Raw genomic sequence first — 18,815 nt, forward strand, 5'->3', positions numbered from 1 at the left:
TTTCAGCTAACCCTGGTTTGATGGGTTATTGCCATTACCAAGGATACTGAAGTGTTGGTTGATTCTGTGGTTTCAGTGCTACCTCAGATTCTTCCAAGTAGTGCTTAGGGCCTGTCTGACTATATCCAGTTATGTTCCTGGCCTATTCCTTACTTTCTTAATTTAAGTGGAATGGGAGAAATTTTTTAATATAATTTTTATTTTGATCATAGTGGCTTACATATTGTTGACAATAATATTTTAGGTACATATTTACATAAAATCAGGGGGGATTCCCATCACCAATTTGTCCTCCCTACACCTCTGTTTTCGTCCTAACTCCCATATCCTCTTCCCTCACCCCCGGGGCTGCTACAATATGTGGTCCCCTCTGTACCTATCCTACAACTTAGTAGTCTTGCACCTGTTTGGTCTTGGTGCCTCTCTTATTTCCCCCTCTAACTGGGAGGCAGGACTAGCTAGTTCAAGTTACGTGGTTATGTTTGAAGAAGAGAAAAGTAATAAACTGGGGTAAAAGTCTAATATGCCGAAAATGGGTGGAATCCTTCTAGAAGCTCTCATCATTGGTTTGAGAGACGAAGGAGAAAAAGAAGGTGAAACACTCCACCAGTACAAAAAGTAGTGTCAAATATCCAGTGAGGACTCCAACAATAACAATAAGCACTACAAAAAAAAAAAAAAAAAAGCCATGGTCTTGAGATAAGAAACAAGGCAGAGCACATAAAGAAAGAAAAGTAAAGAAGAGAAAAAAATAAGTATAAATGGGGAAAACAACTTCAATAACCATACCAAAACAAAGAAATCGACCAAAAATAGATAGGTAAATAAAAATAATAATAATAAATGAAGATAAAAAATAATATATAAAAAATAAACAATGTTTTGTGCTTTTTGCTTGTTTTTCCCCTCCTGCCCTGGCACAGTAAATATTGGGGTCATTCGAAAAGGAGTTCACTTGGCCTAAGAGATATGGGGTTTCTCCACCGTTGGAGTATATTGTCATGGGATTAACTATAGACTCTGTTCAGGATCATTTACTCTCCCAGTGGTGCTTTTGTGGTGTTTGGAAGACTTCTGCTCTGTCCTGGGTGATAAAATCAGACCTCTGTATCTAGAGATGAATGGGAGAATTTTTATATAGTTTTTACCAGTGTTATGTTTGGAAGTCTCATCATTTTTGAGTTTTATTCTCTAAAGTAAAACACAATCACTTTATTACAATCATTCTGTAATGATAAAATGCACAAATAAAATTAAAATAGTCAGAAATTTAATAGTATAGAACTCCGTTGGAACTCTGATGCCAGCACCCCTATCTGCCTGTCTTCTGTGCTGTGCTGCATTCTCGGCCTGATTTCATCCTGTGTTTGGCTCATCTGTGGACAGCAAGCCTTCCCTGGAGGTGAGTTAACACGCTCAGAAAGGGAGGCCGTGCACATCACTTAGCCAATGAATACAACCACAACACGTAGAAAAACCCACAATACAAGTGTGACAATGGGAAAACAATGCAGGCCAATGCCAGACATAGAGAACGAAGATGGCAACTCTGATGACCTGATGGCGAACCAACTAGTCAATCTCTCAGATAAGGAGTTTAGAGTTGCAATATGGAAGATATTCACATAACTCAAAGAAAGTTTAGAAGAGAACACTAATAACATTCAAGAGAATATGAAGATAGAAATGAGAAAACTCCAAACTGAAATTTCAGGTCAAAGAACAGGTCTGAAAAACTCAGTAGATGAATTGAAGAAAAAAAATGAACGAGTTTTCCCACAAATTAACAGCAGCTGAGGATAGAATTAGTACACTTGAAGATGAGATGAATATCAACTCCATACAGCAGAAGAGACTGGAAAAAAGCCTTAAAGCAAATGATCAAACAATGGAAAAATTACTCAAATAATGGGAACAGATGAAAATAGAAGTCTATGATAAGCTCAACAGAAATAACTTAAGAATCATTGGTGTCTCAGAGACCCAGGAAGAAAATCTCCAGGAAGAATCAACGGTCAAGAACATCATTAAGACTGAAACCCAAACACAATCATGTATGTAATTAAGGTGTTTAAATAAATTTAAAAAAAATAAAAAAAATAAAAGGGAAAAAAAAAAGAACATCATTAAAGAGAAACTACCAGAGCTAAAGAATACTTGCAATCAAATCCTGCATGCCCAAAGAATACCAAATAAAAAGACCACAGAAAAACACCCCAATACACATCCTAGTCACAATGATGAACCCCACAGATAGAAACAGAATTCTGAATGCAGCAAGATCCAGAAAAGAAATTTCATTCAAGGGAACATTCTTGAGATTTACCGCAGACCTGTCACAAGAAACACTCAAGGCCAGAAGGCAGTGGTGGGACATAATGACAAAACTCAATGAAATAAATGCTTCGCCTAGACTCAAAACCAGTCTTAAAAGAAAAACTGAAAGACCTACTTTCAGACAAGACTGAAAAACAGAGACACCAAACATCGACACAAAGATGGCACTAAATCCCAGGACAATTCTTTCTCTCAGTGTCAATAGATGAAATGTACCAGTTAAGAGACACAGAGTGGCTAAATGGATCAAAAAACTCAACCCAACCTTTTTCTGCCTACAAGAAATGCACCTGAATAGTCAGAGCAAGCATAGATTCAAAATAAAAGGCTGGAGGAAAATCATCCAAGGAAACAACACCCATAAAAAAGCTGGAGTGGCCATACTAATATCAGATGATGCAAACTTTATACTCGGGAAAGTTGTAAGGGACAAAGATGGACATTATGTATTAATCAAGGGATATGTACAGCAGGAAGAAATCACTCTCCTAAACAATATATGCACCGAATGAGGGTGCATTTAATAAAGTTTTTGACAAATTTGAAAAATAGTATCAATAACAACACAATAATTGTGGGAGACCTCAGCACGGCATTGTCAACACTTGATAGGTCAACCAGACTGAAACCCAACAAGAATGTACTAGATCTGAAAAGAGAAATGGAAGAAACAGGCCTAGTAGATATATATAGGACACTCCACCCCCAGAAACCTGGATACACATTCTTCTCTAATGTACATGGGACATTCTCCAGGATAGATAACATGCTGGCACATAAAACATACCTCCATACTATCAAGAGAATAGAAATTTTGCAGGCTAACTTCGCTGACCACAAGGCCCTGAAATTATATGTGAACTACAAAGGGACACAGAAGAAAAACTTTAATACCTGGAAGTTAAAAAGCCTAATACTGAATAACCAGTGGGTCCGAGGTTAAATCAAAGAGGAAATCAAAACCTTTCTGGAAACAAATGACAATAGAGATACAAACTATCAGAACTTATGGGACACAGCAAAAGCGGCACTGAGAGGAAAATATATAGCTTTGCATGCACACATCAGGAAAGAAGAAGGGGCATACCTGAATAGTTTAATGACACAACTCATAGAATTAAAAAGTGCTCAACAAAAGGACCAAAAAATAGGGAGACAGAAGGAAATAACAAAGCTGAGAGCAGAAATCAATGAAGTGGAACCCAAAAGATCAATCTGAAAGATCAACTAAAGTAGAAGTTGGTTTTTTGAAAAAACAAACAAGATTGATAGACCACTGGCAAAACTAACAGAGAGAGAGAGAGAGAGAGAGAGAGAGAGAGAGAGAGAGAGAGAGAGAGAGAGAGAGAGAGAGAGAGAGAGAGAGAGAGAGAGAGATGAGAAGAGAGTGAGAGAGAGAGAGAGGAGAGAGAGAGAGAGAGATGGAGAGGAGGAGAGAGAGAGAGAGGAGAAACGTGTGATAACTCGTATTAGGAATGAAAAAAAAGAGATCACTACTGATATGGCAGAAATTCAAAGGTAATCAGAAACTACTTTGAGAAACTCTACGCCACTAAAAATGAGAACCTGGAAGAAATGGATAAATAAATATACTTGCTACTGAACTTTTTCTTCTTTCTTTTCTCTTCCATTTATGTTTTCTTTCCATTTTTTAAATAACTTTGCTTTCTGTCATCTTGAAACAAGTGTATTATGATCAGTTATGTCAACTATGTAATGCATTTTCTTTAATAAATTAAGAAAAGAAGAAAACTTATATACTTATATATACTTATATACTTATATATATACTTATATATATACTTATACTTATACTTATATATATACTTATATATATACTTATATATATACTTATATATATACTTATATATATACTTATATATACTTATATATACTTATATATACTTATATATACTTCTATATACTTCTATATACTTCTATATACTTATATACTTATATATACTTATATACTTATATATACTTATATATACTTATATATACTTATATACTTATATATACTTATATATACACTTATATATACTTATATACTTATATACTTATATACTTATATATAAACTCTTATATATAAACTCTTACAATATATATATATATACTTATATATACTTATAGATATACTTATATATATACTTATATATATACTTATATATACTTATATATATATACTTATATATACTTATATATATACTTATATATACTTATATACTTATATATACTTATATACTTATATACTTATATACTTATATATAAACTCTTATATATAAACTCTTATAATCTTCCACGGTTGAATGAAGACGATGTAGCATATTGAAACAACCCCATCAGTACTGAGGAAATTAAGTCAGTACTTAAATGTCTGCTCAAGAACAAAAAGAGAACATGAGTCAATTTAATAATTGCAAAGAGTGGGAAATGAAAGTCTTTTATTAAAATAAATCTTTATTTAAGCACCATGATTACAAGCATGTTTGTAGTTTGGTTTCAGTCATAAACAGAATATTTCCATTTACCAATGAAACATTCCCACAACCAATGTCTCCTTCTCCAGTGCCTATATTCGCGACAGGCTTTCGACTTCTCTCATTCTTTAACATTGTTATGCTAATTATTAGCGTAGTTATTTCTCTAACAGCTTCCACCACTCTTTGTGTTGAACTTCAATTTGTGAGCCAGTCCTTCCAGCCCTTAAGTCTATTGTCTCTGGGCCTTATTACACGTTCTTTTTATCTAAGAATCCCTCTCTCCCATCTATATGAGTAGTTCACTCTTTCTGGTGAGCTTCAAATTGTGAGCCAGTCCTTCCAGGCTTTCCATCTAACTTTATTGTCTCTGGCTCTTATTACAGCAGTGTCCTTAATTTTTCTTAAAAGCCATAGATGAGTGAGACTATTCTGTGTCTATCTCTCTCCCTCTGACTTATTTCAATCAACATAATAGATTCCATGTACATCCATATATAGGAAAATTTCATAACTTCGTCTCTCCTGACAGCTGCATAATATTCCATTGTGTGTACATACCACAGTTTCTTTAGCCATTCATCTGTTGAAGGGTATCTTGGTTGTTTCCAAAGTCTGGCTATTGTAAATATTACTGCAATGAATATAAGTGTGAGGAAGTGATTTTTTAATTGCAATTTTGTGTTCCTAGTGTATATCCCTAGGAGTGGTATAGTTGGATCATATGAGAGTTCAATTTCCAGTATTTTTTGGAATCTCCATATTGTTTTCCATTAAGGCTGGACTAGATGGTATTCCCACCAGCAGTGAATAAGAATTCTGTTTTCTTTACATCCCCTCCAGCACTGATTGTTTTTGTTCTTTGTGATATATGCTGGTGTCTGTGGTGTGAAATGGTACCACATTGTAGTTTTGATTTGCATCTCTCTGTTGATTAGTGATGTGGATAATTTTTTCATGTGTCGTTTGGCCATTTTTATTTCTTCTTTGAGGAAGTGTGTTCATTTCTTCTCCCTATTTTCTGATGGGGCTATATTTTTTTTTCTTATTAAGTTCTGTCAGTACCTTGTATATTTTATATATTAGTCCCTTTTCTGATAGGTTTTGAGAGACTATTATCTCCCATTCTGTGAGTGGCTTTTGTATTTTAGGCACTATTTCCTTCTAGGTGCAAAAGTTTCTCAGCTTAATATAGTCCCATCTATTTATCTCTGCTTCCACTTGTTTGGAGAGTGTTGTTTTCTCCTTGAATATGCCTTTAGTCTCAATGTCATATAGTGTTTTACTATGTGTTGTTCTATATACCTATGGTTTAAAGACTGATATCAAGGTCTTTAATCCATTTGGATTTGCTCTTTTTGCTTCATGTTAGATGGGGGTTTGAATTAGCTTTCTGCAAGAGGCAAACCAGTTCAGCCAACACCACTTGTTGAAGAGGCTTTCCTTGCTTCATTCTGGATTTCTTGCTCCTTTATCAAAGATTATTTGTATGTCTGAGGTACATTCTCTGAATACTCAACTCTATTCCACTGATCTGAGGCTCTGTCTTTATTGAAATACCATGCTGTTTTGATAACTATTTTGTTATAATACCGTTTAAAATTGAGGAAGGTAATGCCTCCCATATTTGTTTTCTCAAGGATTGCTTTAGCTATTTATGGGTGTTTATTGATAAAAATGAATTTCAGGAGTGTTTGATCTACTTCTTTGAAAATGCCATGAGTATCTTTGAAGGGATTGCATTAAATCTGTATAAGGCTTTGTGAAGTATAGCTATTTTAATTATATTAATCCTGCCAATCCATGAGCAGGGTATTTGTCTCCATTTTCTTGTGTCCTCTCATTTCTTGAAGCAGGCTTTTGTAGTTTTCTTTATATATGTCCTTCACCTCTTTAGTTAAATTGACCACAAGATATTTGAATTTGAGAGGCACTAATGTGAATGGGATTATATTTTTAATGTCCATTTTTTCTCTATCATTATTATTTTTGTATAAGAAGACCATTGACTTTTGCATCTTAATTTTGTAGCCTCCCCTTTGCTATGTGAATCTATTTAGAAGCTTTTTGGTAGAGTTTTTAAGGTTTTCTATATATAGTAGCATGTAATCTGCGAACAATGGAGATCTTGACTTCTTCCTTGACTATCTGGAATCCCTTGATATCTTTTTCTTGCCTAATCGCTATAGCAAGTACTTCCAGTGCTATGTTGAATAGGAGTGGTGAGAGAGGGCAGCTTTATCTTGTACCAGATTTCAGGGGAAAGTCTTTTAGTTTATCTCCATTGATAATATTTGCCATGGGCTTGTGGTAGATGGCCTTGACTATATTGAGAAAGGTTTTTTTCATTCTTTTATTCCCATCTTGATGAGGGTTGTTTTTTTTTTTTTTTATCAAGAATTGATTTTGAGTGGCCGGAGAGATAGCATGGAGGTAAGGCATTTGCCTTTCATGCAGAAGGACTGTGGTTCTAATCCCAGCATCCCATATGATCCCCTGTGCTTGCCAGGGGTGATTTCTGAGCATAGAGCCCCAGGAGTAACCCCTGAGTGCTGCCAGATGTGACCCCCCCAAAAAAAGAATGGGTGTTGAACCTTATTGAATGATTTCTCTATATCTATTGATATAATATGATTTTTGTTTCTCTTTTTGTTGATATGGTGTATTGCATTGATTGATTTATAGATATTAAACTATTCTTGCATTCCTGGGATGAAACCTACTTGGTTGTGGTAAATGATCTTCTTGATGATGAATTGAATTCCATTTCCCAGAATTTTTTTGAGTATCTTTGCATCTGTGTTCATCAGGGATATTGATCTATAATTTTCTTTATTGGAAGATCTCTGTTTGGTTTTGGTATCAAGGTGATGTTAGCTTCACAGAAACTATTTGGAGGTGTTCCTGTTTCTTCAATTTTATGAAAGAGCCTGAAAAAGATTGGTAGGAATTCCTCTGGGAAGGTTTGAAAGAGTTCATTAGTGAACCTATCTGGGCATGGGCTTTTGTTTTGAGGAAGTTTTTTGATTGCCATTTTAATTTTGTCAGTATGATGGGGCTGTTTATATATGCTATCTTATCCTTATTTAACCGTGGAAGGTTATTCCATGAATGTATCCATTTCTGCCCAGTTCTCATGTTTTATGGCATAGAATTTCTCAAAGTAGTCTTGGATTACCCTATGAATCTCTGCAATATCTTTAGTGATTTCTCCCTCTTCATTTCTAATCCAGTTTGTCAAGTTTCTCTCCCTTGCTTTTTTTTTTGTGAGTTTTGCCAGTGGTTTATTAATCTTGTTTATTTTTTCAAAGAACCAACTTTTGCTTTCATTGATATATCAGATTATTTTTTGGCTTTCCACTTCATTGATTTCTGCTTTAAGCTTTGTTATTTCCTTCTGCCTACCTATTTTTGGTTCCATTTATTGATCATTTTCTAATTTCATAAGCTGTGTCATTAAGCTATTCATGTGGGCCACTTCTTCCTTCCTGATGTGTGCTTGCATAGCTATAAATTTTACTCTCAGTACTGCTTTTGCTGTGTCCCATAAATTCTGATAATTTGTGTCTTTATTGTCATTTGTTTCTAAGAATGTTTGCTTTCCTCTTACTCACTGATTGTTCAGTAGCAAGCTGTTTAATTTTCAGGTATAAACATTTTTCTGCTGTGTCCCATTGTAGTTCTTATCTAATTTCAATTCCTTGTGATCAGCGAAGGTAATCCTCTTGATTTTATGGAGAGGAAGTGAGAGTCTTAATGATGATTGTGTAGACTTCAGAGAGAAAAGTAGACAAGATGAAGTAATAGAGATTTAGATATATTTTTAATGAACACCTTGATGATGAGATATAAATCAGAAAAGGACAGTAGAACAAACAGAATTGGAGAGGTTTATGAGGCCAGTTTATCTTTTTTTTTTTAATTTAAACACCTTGATTACATACATGATTGTGTTTGGGTTTCAGTCATAAAAGGAACACCACCCATCACCAGTGCAACATTCCCATCACCCAAGTCCCAAATCTCCCTCCTCCCCACCCAACCCCCGCCTGTACCCTAAACAGGCTCTACATTTCCCTCATACATTCTCAATATTAGGACAGTTCAAAATGTAGTTATTTCTCTAACTAAACTCATCACTCTTTGTGGTGAGCTTCCTGAGGTGAGCTGGAACTTCCAGCTCTTTTCTCTTTTGTGTCTGAAATTTATTATTGCAAGAATGTCTTTCATTTTTCTTAAAACCCATAGATGAGTGAGACCATTCTGCGTTTTTCTCTCTCTCTCTGACTTATTTCACTCAGCATAATAGATTCTGTGTACATCATGTATAGGAAAATTTCATGACTTCATCCCTCCTGACAGCTGCATAATATTCCATTGTGTATATGTACCACAGTTTCTTTAGCCATTCGTCTGTTGAAGGGCATCTTGATTGTTTCCAGAGTCTTGCTATGGTAAATAGTGCTGCAATGAATATAGGTGTAAGGAAGGGATTTTTTGTATTGTATTTTTGTGTTCTTAGGGTATATTCCTAGGAGTGGTATAGCTGGATCATATGGGAGCTCGATTTCCAGTTTTTGGAGGAATCTCCATATTGCTTTCCATAAAGGTTGAACTAGACGGCATTCCCACCAGCAGTGGATAAGGGTTCCTTTCTCTCCACATCCCCGCCAGCACTGTTTGTTCTCATTGTTTGTGATGTGTGCCATTCTCTGTGGTGTGAGGTGGTATCTCATTGTTGTTTTGATTTGCATCTCTCTGATGATTAGTGATGTGGAGCATTTCTTCATGTGTCTTTTGGCCATTTGTATTTCTTCTTTGTCAAAGTGTCTGTTCATTTCTTCTCCCCATTTTTTGATGGGGTTAGATGTTTTTTTCTTGTAAATTTCTGTCAGTGCCTTGTATATTTTGGAGATTAGCCCTTTGTCTGATGGGTATTGGGTGAATAGATTCTCCCACTCAGTGGGTGGCTCTTGTATCCTGGGCACTATTTCCTTTGAGGTGCAGAAGCTTCTCAACTTAATATATTCCCATCTGTTAATCTCTGCTTTCACTTGCTTGGAGAGTGCAGTTTCCTCCTTGAAGATGCCTGTAATGTCCTGGAGTGTCTTGCCTATGTGCTGTTCTATATATCTTATGGTTTTGGGGCTGATATCGAGGTCTTTAATCCATTTGGATTTTACCTTCGTACATGATGATGTTAGCTGGGGGTCTAAATTCAATTTTTTGCAAGTGGCTAGCCAGTTGTGCCAACACCACTTGTTGAAGAGGCTTTCCTTGCTCCATTTAGGATTTCCTGCTCCTTTATCAAAAATTAGGTGATTGTATGTCTGGGGAACATTTTCTGAGTATTCAAGCCTATTCCACTGATCTGAGGGTCTGTCCTTATTCCAATACCATGCTGTTTTGATAACTATTGCTTTGTAGTACAGTTTAAAGTTGGGGAAAGTAATTCCTCCCATATTCTTTTTCCCAATGATTGCTTTAGCTATTCTAGGGTGTTTATTGTTCCAAACAAATTTCAAAAGTGCCTGATCTACCTCTTCGAAGAATGTCGTAGGTATCTTTAGAGGGATAGCGTTGAATCTGTATAACGCCTTGGGGAGTATTGCCATTTTGATGATGTTAATCCTGCCAATCCATGAGCAGGGTATGTGTTTCCATTTCCGCGTGTCCTCTCTTATTTCTTGGAGCAGAGTTTTATAGTTTTCTTTATATAGGTCTTTCACATTTTTAGTCAAGTTGATTCCAAGATATTTGAGTTTGTGTGGCACTATTGTGAATGGGGTTGTTTTCTTAATGTCTATTTCTTCCTTATTACTATTGGTGTATAGAAAGGCCATTGATTTTTGTGTGTTAATTTTGTAGCCTGCCACCTTGCTATATGAGTCTATTGTTTCTATAAGCTTTTTGGTAGAGTCTTTAGGGTTTTCTAAGTAGAGCATCATGTCATCTGCAAACAGTGAGAGCTTGACTTCTTCCTTTCCTATCTGGATTCCCTTGATATCTTTTTCTTGCCTAATCGCTATAGCAAGTACTTCCAGTGCTATGTTGAATAGGAGTGGTGAGAGAGGACAGCCTTGTCTTGTGCCAGAATTTAGAGGGAAGGCTTTTAGTTTTTCTCCATTGAGGATAATATTTGCCACTGGCTTGTGGTAGATGGAGGCCAGTTTATCTTTTGAAAAAGAAAGAGTTGAGTTCTGAGAAGAATGTAAGAGATTAAGAGTTTAAGATGAACAGAACATTTTGAAAATCTTGTGTTTCATAGGATGCATTTCATAGGATAACAGAGGCACAGGTAGTTTGTCCTTGCAGGAATATGACCCTCAATTTTGTGTCTTTCTACCTACATAGACCTTAATGTGCATGAAGGCTCTTAAACATTTGTTGCTTGTGTGAATAAGACTTGGCCTAGCCAGTGGACTAACTGTACAATACGGAGCTACTCATATGTCCCTTTGTAGACTGGCAATTCAGCAGTGAATGAAGGAGTCTGGGATAAAAGCAGAGGTGTGCTTAGTGACTGGGTTTGCAGCAAGGGGAGCATGTGGTCAAGAATATTGCTGAGTTTATAGAATTAAAAGGATTCATTGGGGAGTTGCTGAGCTTATTGAATTATTTGAACTCAGAGTGCCAAAGTAAATGTTGCTGATTAGGTCTGGCCCCTGTCTTCTGTGCTGGCTCTAGTTGAGAGAACCCCTATGTTGGTGTCTTTCTGGGGCAAGAGGGAAATTCTGGTGGAGTAAATAGAGAATAGAGCTAGATGCTTTCTCTGGAGGATATATCTTGGGTGTATTTTATGCAGATTCTTGGAAAAAGAAATGTTTTTTGGTATTAGTATGGCTATGGAGTTCTGCATTTGATATTAAACCTGGTGTTGACTAAGAGATTTGGGGTTTCTCCATCCTTGAAGCATACCATCATGGGATCAACCAGTGGCTCCATATATACTCATTACCTCATCCCAAGGGCTTTTTTGTGGTGCCAGGAAACTTTCCTCTCAGTTGTGGGTGAGAAATTTAGGCCACTGTAGCTAGTGATCTTGGTATTTGTGCAGGTCATAGGACAGGGTCTAGGAGAGAGTTTTTTCCATTCTAGAAGTTCTGTTCCATCATTGTTGTTGTGTTCAGTCTTCTGTAACAAGTGCTCCGTTTTCATTCAGTCCCTAAGCCAAAGCCTAGGATATTATGGATCCAAAGGCTCTGCTCAGTCTCTGTTATCACAGTTGGGTCTCTGTATTAAGAAATCTTGGGGTTCCTGGAAACAGTGTGGTGTTCTAAATCTCCCAGTGGAGCTTAGGTCCTGTTGTTGTTGACCAAACTGTATCAGTTCTATGTCTGGGATCTGGGGTTTGGGATTGAACTGACACTGTCCAATCTCCTGAAGACTGAGTTGTATCCACAGGACATGTCCAGGATGGGAGGCACCCTTGCATTATAGACCACGGGAATTCCCTTTCTTCCCCAATGCTTACTGTGTCTATGCAAAAAAAAAAAATTGGAGGGAACGCCAAATCCTGCCACTCCAAAACCCCTGTTTTTTCTTGTTTTGTTTTGATTTGTCAGTTTTCGAATTTACTTTCCTTCTCTTTTATCTTCCACTTTTTCCTCTCTTTTTCACTCTTGTGGTTATTATTTGGAGATTTTTTCTTTTTGCCGGGTGCATATTTTTCTTTCCTCTTTCTTTCTTTCTTTCTTCTTTCTTTCTTTCTTTCTTTCTTTCTTTCTTTCTTTCTTTCTTTCTTTCTTTCTTTCTTTCTTTATTTCTTTCTTTCTTTATTTTTTAATCTTCTTTCTTTATTTGGTAATTGCTAACAAATTTTTCTTCCCTTTTTCTTATCCTTTTTATCTCCAATGACAACAGAATAGATACCCAATCTACAACAAGCTGTAAAGTGGAGACTAGATACACTAGTATTCTGGGGGGTAAAGGAGGGCAATATGGGATACATGCTGGGAACAGGGGTGGAGGGAGGACAACACTGATGGTGGGAATGCCCCTTATTCATTGTCACTATATACCATAAATAATTCTGTGAAAGATTTGTAATGCACTTTGGTCACAATAAAAATTTATTTAAAAAAAAAACAAACCAAGAAGCCTGGTATTGAATCATTGCTCTGCTATAGCTTACTCTGTGATCTGGGGCAAGTCACTTATCATTTGAGACAGCTTTCTCTATAAAATGTGCTTTATCTAGAACTATGAGTCTGTATGCTGATAGCAAGTGATTTCTGTGAAAATGTTTTACAAGCTGTAAAGTTAAGTTTAATTGTAAGTTAGATTGCAATGGGGAAAATATAAAAACGGATGTTTGGGAAAGTGTAATTTGTTGACGCTCTCTTTGCTATAATCATATGAATATATTAGAATGTGAATATTTGCTGGATTGATGGGGAATATATAGATAACAGATAGAAAGTATTCTAGTAGAAATTTTAGAATCACATTTGGAGTTCATTTAGGCCTGAGAGAAAAAACAGTGGCATGAATAAGGAGAAGCTGTGATAGATGCTATGTAAGCTTGAGTGATTGAAGAGAAAGATAGGTGATAAATTTACTATGAAGGGAAGCATAAAGAGAAACTGGAATCACAGTAATATTCTTTTATTCAACTTGTCAGAGTAAGATACCACTGTAATTACCTTTAAAAGTGATAAGAAATCGAGTTGGAAAGGAAAATTTGAGTCCGATATTAGGTGTTAACCAAAAGCAGTGTAGGAGTGATTAGAATCCAGCACTATCACCATGGGGGGCAGTGGGGAAGTGCAAAGTTTGAGGAAGACCAGAATTGAATTCTCTCTCTCTCCTCTCTCTCTCTCTCTCTCTCTCTCTCTCTCTCTCTCTCTCTCTCTCTCTCTCTCTCTCTGTCTCTCTTTGGTTTTTGGGTTACACCGGGCAGCGCTCAGGGGTTGCTCTTGGCTCTGCGCTCAGAAATCGCTCCTGGCAGGCTCGGGGGACCATATGGGATGCCAGGATTTGAACCACTGTCCTTATTCATGGATGGCAAATGCCCTATCTCCATGCTATCTCTTCGGCCCCCAAGAATTGGTTTCTTGATACAGAGAATATAATTGATTTCTTTTGGAGTTATTTTCATGCAATTTCTCCTTGTATCCAAGGCTTTCTTTCCTGAATCATGACACCAGTTTTTCATTACATGCTTATATTTAAGATACATTTTTATTCTGGGAGAGAATATTAGATAATTAATCCTGAGTATTGCTGTATTACTGTTGCATAGAAAGTATTGTATATATTCTTTAGAAAGAATGAATATTCTAAAACTAAGGTGGTTGTTATGAAGTAAAAAGCTTAGAAAAAAGTTTAAAAAAGGCTGCATCAAGGTTACACTTGAACTCATTCTGGTTCAATTGATGTTAAATGAGATAAGTTGATAAGATTGGGATCTTTTTCCATTGACTCTCTGTAGATTGAGAATATGAGTTGAAAATGGAGATTGTGTATCAGAGATAGTAGAAATAACAGAAGGTCAAGGGGCTCAGCCAGCATCTATGTCTGAGAAGGCTAGGCTATTTTGGTAAGCAGATCAAACAAGTCATCAGTGGCTCAGAGAATAAAATACATTTTGAAAACAAATTAAACAGTGTTGAAAGGGTGGCCAAAGTCATGAGTTAGAGAGACATGGAACAGTGTTAGAATTTAGTCTCTTCTAAAGAAACTGTGGTACATATACACAATGGAATATTATGCAGCTGTCAGGAGAGATGAAGTCATGAAATTTTCCTATACATGTTTGTACACGGAATCTATTGTGCTGAGTGAAATAAGTCAGAGAGAGAGAGAGAGAGAGAGAGAGAGAGAGAGAGAGAGAGAAACGCAGAATGGTCTCACTCATCTATGGGTTTTAAGAAAAATGAAAGACATTCTTGCAATAATAATTTTCAGACACAAAAGAGAAAAGAGCTGGAAGTTCCAGCTCACCTCAGGAAGCTCACCACAAAGAGTGATGAGTTTAGTTAGAGAAACATTTTGAACAGTCCTATTAATGAGAATTTATGAGGGAAATGGAAAGCCTGTTTAGAGTACAGGCGGGGGTCGGGTGGGGAGGAGGGAGATTTGGGACATTGGTGATGGGAATGTTGCACTGGTGATGGGTGGTGTTCCTTTTATGACTGAAACCCAAACACAGTCATGTATGTAATCAAGGTGTTTAAATAAAATAAAATAAAATAAAAAAATATTGATTCAGGGCTGGAGCAATAACACAGTGGTAGGGGTTTGCCTGGCAAGCAACTGACCTAGAATGGACCACTGTTTCATCCCCTAGCGTCCCATATGGCCCCCCAAACCAGGAGCGATTTCTGAGCTCAGAGTCAGGTATAACCCCTGAGTGTCACAGGATGTCCCCCCCCCCAAAAAAATGCATATCAGAAATCACTCTTTCAAAGAAAAATAAACAGCTTACTAAAAAAAAAAAAAAGAATTTAGTCTCTTGTGTGATTGGCTTTCTCATGGCTTTCATAGGTTTAATGGATTTCTTAGAGTTCTGTCCCATACCCAGTGTTTTAGAATGATATCTCATTTTATTGATTTTTAGGCTTCTTTTTTTGGGGGGGGTACATCTGGTGGTACTCAGGGATTACTCCTGGATCTGCATTTATAAATTACTTGTGTGGTGCTCAGGCACTATGTGGGATGCCAGGGATAGAACCTGGATCAGCCATATGCAAGTCAACTGTCCTATCCACCCTGGTATCTCTCTGGATATGGGCTCTCCCTTTTTAATTGGATCATTGCACATGCAATTAGGTAAAGTGGGCTCATAATCTAGAGCAACTGCCCAGTGTCCCAACAAAAAGGATGGTGACAGACATCAGGGGACATGACAGTAAGAGGCAAAGTAGCTGAGCAATGTGCCCTTCCCTCATTTTTTTCTAGCCACTCGCTAGAAACACAGAGCTAGAAAGGAATCTCCCCCACAAGCTTCAGAAAGAGAATGTGGTGCTGCTAACACCTTGTGTTGAAACTGGTGAGTCCACCATGATAGTATTTTTTTAGTTTGTTGTGGGTAGTTCTGGCATCCCTAGAGAATGGAGGCAGTGGCAGTGGTGAATGGGCAACAAAAGGGTCAGGGGTTCTTTGTGAGGCCTCAGGTAGTTCTAATGGTCTGGAACGCAATAGAAGTCTCTGGATTAGGGGAATTATTTTTAAAACTTGGTTATTCTGTTCTTTCTACTTTGGTTTTTTTGAAAGCATAATGAGGGGCTTTAGCCATTATTGTAAGATACCTTCACTGTTTGGCTCATCTCAGCAATCCAAGCTGCTTAGTTGCTGCCATTTGGGTTTAGGCTATCCTTGGTGTTTGCCTGTGATTTGTTGTTGTTGTTGTTTTCATAGGTAGTATGGCATGGTTATTTCAGTCCTGAGTACTATAGGCTTCAGGCCAACTCTTCATCTTGTTGATTTCATGGTAGGGTAGTTAAGTGAGAAGGGGCTTCACTCCCAGTAATTCCAGGACCAGTGATTTGCTCTTGATAGAGGCAAAAAAAATAGGGCCAGTGTGAACTGTGGGCAGATTTGCTCGGTTGTCTTAGATATCTGTCTTCTTTAATTTCTTTTTTCTTTTTCTTTTTTTTTTTTTTACTTCCCTCCAGCCCCTTACCAAAACAAAGCAGACAGCTCTGTTGAAGGGATCACTCACATTTGACCAGAGTCCATGTCAAAAGGAACAACACTAGTTTCTGGCTGATGTGAAAAAGGAAAACATGTTCAATAGAAGCATAGGCACTACAAATTCATTTCTGCATTTCACTCAATCTGTCGAAGTATAGTTGAAGGAAAGCTGAACTTGTAGAGGAAAAAAGCAGCTTTCATTGTTTTTCTTTGTAATTGAGACTACTGCACTAAAAAGAGTCGTGTAATTCTGGTGTGGCTTTCAGTTTTAGTGAAGAGTTGTTATCAGTTAGCCACACTCCATATCCAAAGTCTTCTCAGCTCTCCACTGTTTCTTCTTGTTGATTGTATCCTTCTTCAATACTCTTCTCCAAAAATCTTATGGTTTTGAGAGATAGCAATCAAGGCTTAATGCTTTTCTATCATCTTATGTGGGGGCATGAGGCCTTACCAGACTGTGAGACTATATTGGCTTTACTCACAGCATTTGCCTTCCTGAAAGAGTTGCTTTAATTGGCTCCAGCTACCTTCATCTGTCCTGAAAACTTTTAAAACTCATAAGATTTTATGATGAATTTTATGATTTACTCCATTTTATTTACTGTGGGGTCTTTTTTATCTCTGTGGGGCACACTACTGGAGATAGGGCCAGGCACCTCTGGTACTCTACAATTAATACTTCAAAAAGTAGTCATTTTATGAATTAATGCAGGGTGTCTGATTGGGTTGGCACCCTATGTAGTGATGAAATCAGTTCTCAGCTGCAGGATGACTTTCCCTAAAATTTTTGCTTGGATAGGCTTGCTCTGAAGATTCATATTTATATGTTAGTTTACAGCAACATTAAAGCTTTGTCCTATTGTTGGTAGATGTGGGTGTAACTTAAAGAATATGAGGTAATTTTCTCACAGGGCCTGATACTCGGGATTGGCTACCACCACATCCCTTTTGTCTGGCTTCAGATGGTTTTACTTTGTTTTGTTTTGGTTTGGGCATACCAAGGCAAACTCAGGGATCACTCCTGGCATTGTGCTGAGGGATTACTCCTGGTTTTGTGCTCAGGTGACCATAGAGGGTACTGGGGACAGTACTATCTCTCCAGTTCTCTGGTTTCATGTGATTTTATGGATTTCTTTCATTTCTAACAAATATTGCTTACTGTAGATTGTTTGTTTTGGGTTACACCCATTCATGCCCAGGGCTTACTCCTGAATTTGCTCTCAGGGGTCACTCCTGGCAGGCTCAAGGGGCTATGGGAATGCCATGGACTGAATCAAGGTCAGCCACATGCAAGCCTACTTGCTGTACTATTTCTCTAGCCTCTGCTTTGGACTTTTAAAAAGTCATTGGTAATCAAAGAAAGTTTGTGATCACTAACTGTAAGCCATAGATTATTCTAATCATGTAATCATAAAACAAATGACCAAATATGAAATTTTTCTCAGTGTAGCAATGTGTGATAAAAAGAGCAAGAGAAGGGGGTCAGAGAGATAGCATGGAGGTAGGGCGTTTGTTTGCCTTGCAAGCAGAAAAACGGTGGTTCGAATCCTGGCATCCCATATGGTTCCCAAGCCTGCCAGAGGCGATTTCTGATCATTATTGAGCCAGGCATAACCCCTGAGCGCTGCTCAGTGTGACCCAAAAAACAAACAAACAAACAAAAAGAGCAAGAGATATGGGGCCGGAGTGATAGCACAGCGGTAGAGCTTTTGCTTTGCACGTGGCAGACCCAGGATGGACCTGGTTCAATTCCCAGCATCCCATATGTTCCCCCTGGCCAGGAGCGATTTCTGCATAACTAGAAGTAACCCCTGAGTGTCACCGTATAATAATTCTCATTTGAGGACAAATGAGAAGTGACTCTGTGTGATCACAGATCATCTTAGATAAGCAGCGTCAAGAGTGAGGTTCTGGTGTGTGTGAAAGTGCCTGAACTCCATGTAGGATGACGCTCTGGACTACACTTGTTTTTTTTTTTTTTTTTTTTTTTCCAGTGGTAAGTCTTATATCACATAGTCCTGGATAATTCACTCCTCCTAGATTTCATGTATGCGTATGTGTGTATGTACATCTGTAGTTTTAATCATTAAGTGTTCATTCCAGTTTATAAATTAGCTTTTCTTTTATTTTATGAAGACAAAGATGCAAAGAGAGAGGACAAGGTAAAGATACAGTGGGAAGACAATCACCCATAAACAGAATTCTTATTTTCAGCCAAAAAACATTAAGAAAAATAAAACAAAACACATGCACAATTACTTTGTTTCTCAAGTCCCCAGAATGTAGTACACTATAACATTTCTTAGCAGTACACAAAGCAATCTAAAGCCACAAAATTTATGTAACTCATTTAACATTAAAGGC

General features: G+C 37.2%; 1 protein-coding gene across 2 annotated transcripts in view; it reads left to right on the forward strand.

The window, feature by feature from the left end:
* Positions 1-18,815, forward strand: part of ATP8A2 (ATPase phospholipid transporting 8A2) — a 763,449-nt gene that overhangs the window by 270,798 nt on the left and 473,836 nt on the right. The gene's annotated exons all lie outside the window — the stretch shown is intronic.

Source organism: Suncus etruscus, chromosome 8 (assembly GCF_024139225.1).
Source record: "Suncus etruscus isolate mSunEtr1 chromosome 8, mSunEtr1.pri.cur, whole genome shotgun sequence".
Taxonomy (NCBI): domain Eukaryota; kingdom Metazoa; phylum Chordata; class Mammalia; order Eulipotyphla; family Soricidae; genus Suncus; species Suncus etruscus.